Source organism: Canis lupus, chromosome 24, assembly GCF_048164855.1.
Source record: "Canis lupus baileyi chromosome 24, mCanLup2.hap1, whole genome shotgun sequence".
Taxonomy (NCBI): domain Eukaryota; kingdom Metazoa; phylum Chordata; class Mammalia; order Carnivora; family Canidae; genus Canis; species Canis lupus.
In genome coordinates this window covers 38398052-38401596 of record NC_132861.1, presented here as the reverse complement: position 1 = coordinate 38401596, position 3545 = coordinate 38398052, and positions in this window count along the sequence as shown.

Below are 3545 nucleotides of genomic sequence, written 5' to 3'. Positions count from 1 at the left end.
AACAGAAGAAAACAAGAAACTGAGAGATTCGATGATTCTCATGTCTCATGTTGGTTGGCAAAAGCCAAGACTAGCTACCTCCTTTGTAAAAGACCCTAGGTGTAGCCGTGTCCACTGACCCCTGTGGGAAGTGCCTGTATCCCATCTCAGGACCCCTGCTTGGCCAGCCCCCAAGGCGTCCAGGCTGGCAGCTTCCCTGGCCGCCTGTGCGTACAGTTCCATCAAACCTCCATCCTGCCTCTCCCCGCCCACCGGCTACGGGCTCACTCTTGCTTAATGACTCTCATCTCCCAGAAAGTTCCTCCCAGAATCCACAATGGGCGACATTACGAACTCCTCATGTCTGGTGATAACTTTTTATGAGGTTTTTATTCTTTTACAATATATTAAAGCCATATTTTTGCCAGATTTTTACTTCAGTTTATTTCTTGTCCTTGAATCACTCCTTCCCTTCTCCCCCACCTCCTCGGTTCCCTCCCCCCCACACCCCCTCACCTGAGCAGGCTTTGCACTGGAGATGTTTAATTCTCCTTTAATCCCAATTCCCTGAGGTACATGAAAGCAGCTTTACGAGCCCATAAATCCAAGAAGATAAAGTGCATTTTTATTAGTTGTGTCGGCATCAAAGGGAAAAAAATGGAATCTAATGTGAAATAGTCAATAATGAATTTGCTTAATAGCCTTCCTCATCCCTTCAACGGGTCTCTACCTAGTGGCCTCCCAGGTAAGGCATGGGGACGAGCAGACGTTCTCAGATGAGGCAAGGGTGCCCCCCTGCCTGGCTGTATTTTTATTTTCATTTCATCCAGTGGAAGACATTTCTTCCTACTGGAGCTAGGAGGCTTGAAGGCGGGATGGGGTGAGAAGAGGTTTGAGGAGCAGGCATGAGGGCAAGGCGATGGGCTGGCTGAGGGTAAACCCCACATTGCCCAGGGGCTGCCAGGGTTCTGTTTGCCATGTTCTGAGCCCAGGTGGGTGCTTTGTCCACTGAGGGATGCTTTGGTGACAGAAAGCTGGAGGGTGGAGGCAGGGATGCTGAGGCACCACTAACAAAGTGGGTGTGCTACCTCAGAAGGCAGGGTGACCAGCGCCCTGTGAAGCCAGGAAGCAGTACTTCATGGAAGTGAAGGTGAAAGAACAGCCTTCATGGCATCTGTGCAGTCTTCCAGATTCAAGTTCCTCTGCTCAGATCCTGTAGTAATTCAATTGCTCTCAGGGCTGGGCCATGTCTGGCACACACCTCTCATTAGTTTAGTGTTTGTGTAATCTCATCTTGTCTCTGTGGCCACAATTACTCCTTGACCTCACCCCACCTCTCTTCTTCCTCTTTTGCCCCCTTTCTGCCTGTTTCTCTCTCTTCTCTCCCTACGTCCCTCTACCTTTCTTGCAACTTCTCTGCTTAGAGAAAGCCTTCCTGCTGAGGCTGTTAACCCCCAGGAAGGGCCCTGATCCTAACTTCTTCAGGTTGTTCAAGTAATTTCCTGAGAATGCTGAAGCTCCGGGCAATCTTTGACTGCAGTTTTTAGGACCTTTTAGGGTTGAAAAGGAGAGTTCTTTTCTCTCCTCTCAAAAAAAGGGTGAAAGTGGGGGATGGGGTGAGAGTTTAGTTTATGCCATATGGCCACTAGATGGCAATAGTCAAACATGCAAAAAGGTAAGCAGCCTGGGCATTCAGCAGGCCTCCTTTCTCCAGGCATTTCTCCCTGTAGTAGGAAGGCGTGGAGGTTAGGGTATTGAGAACAGAGGCAGGGGCCAGCTCATAGGTAGGACCCAGGCAGCATCTATCTTGGACAATAGGGTGGATCTGCAGCAATTTCAAGGCAGCATAAGAGAGCAAAGGCAGTCTGCGGATGGCGGCTACCACCCCCTATCCAGGGCTCACCCTCCTGCCCAGAAGGAGACCCAGTCATGGGGCTTCAATTTCTCCTGGCTGGTTGAGGTGGGCATTCCCACACCTGCTTACTGTTGTGTTCAGGTGTGACTCTCAATATGCTTAAAAGGAGAGAACAAATGGTTTCCCATTTCTCAAGGTGGCTTTGAGGATGGGCCTATAGTTTCATCTTATTCCAGGATGCCCTGAGGTCATTAAGGGAAGAGCAGAGTCCTGAGATTTGCATAAGGTTGTGGCTTAAACTCTCTATCATGAATGTTCCCCTGCCTGAGGAGCCCAGAACAGGGTCCAGCCTGTCAGTCAAGACATCAACAGATACAGACAGGGGATAATGGTAGGTGTTCAAAAATATTTGTTGAATTGAGCTTAATTGAATAGTCTCTGCCCTTCAGGACTTTATAATCTAGTGAGAGAGAGAGACAGACAGAGACAGAGAGAGAGAGAGGCTGTGTGAAGCAAAGAATAATTTAGTGCTAGACTATGGCTTGCTATCTGTGAACTGGAGTTTAGAAAAGAAACATCATATAGAGGCTCATGGAATTTAAGCTAGGTCTTGAAAGGTTTAGGTAAGAAAAAGTTACAGCGTGACTAGAGAAGACAGGAAGAGCCTGGCACGATCAGGACATTTTACTTGCAGAACGGAGGGTTTATGCCTATAGAAGGCTGCCACCCCCTTTCCAGGGCTTCGTAAGATGAAGTAGACTTAGGTTGGAGGTGGGTACTTAAAAGTCAGGCCAAAATGTCTGTACTTGATCCAAAGCAATAAGAAGCTATTGCAAGTTCTTGAGCAGGAGAGTGACCTGGGGGAAGTGTTGGTTAAGAAAACTCAACGTTGGCTCAAGACTGGGAAGTCATTGCGTGCAGGGACGGTGGGTTTTCTTTTCTGTGCTTGTCAAAGGGTCAGTGTAATGCTTAGCCTTGATAAGTGTTCGATAAATGTTGAATTGAAAGGACATGCAGCAGGAGCCCCAAGGACACTGAGGCTCCCTCAGGGGAGGTCAGATTCACTGGTGAGTGCGCAGAGCAGAGCTAGGGCTGCTGGCAGTTTGGCTGAGCGCCGCCCACACCAAGCACCAGTTTTCAGAGGGCTGCTTTGTTCACTGGCTCAGCAGAGCATGTGAGATGTGATCACAAGCTTGAAATAACACAGACAGTCTCTGCTCTCTGCCACTTCCTATTTTGCTGATCCACTTATTTGACAATGCCTAAGGAACACCTACACCTTCCTTTTCTGCCTGCATTGCCCACTTGTAGGGATTTCTGCAGCCTGAGTGTCGATGCAGGAGGCACACTGTTAGCAGATCGCTCACCTGGACGACCAGGGATGGAGGCACTCATGGAGTCACCTTATCCAAACATCGGTGTAGACGAAATGTCTACATGTTTTTGGCTTTCTGCTGTGGACAAAGGCAGAGCTGACTGAACAAATAGTCTGTTTCAAGGTGCCTTCACCTCTACCTTCATTCTTGTTTCTACTCTGAGATTGGTATCATTTCATCCATTTATAGTGAAAGAAGCTGAGGAGCAGTGATGGTGGGTGATTTACAACAGATCGCCTTATTTTCAATGGGATGGACTCTCATTGTCACACCCTGTTCCTGTCTCATGAGACCCCGCTGCCTGGGTCCAGGCTATGAGGACAGGAGTACAGGGA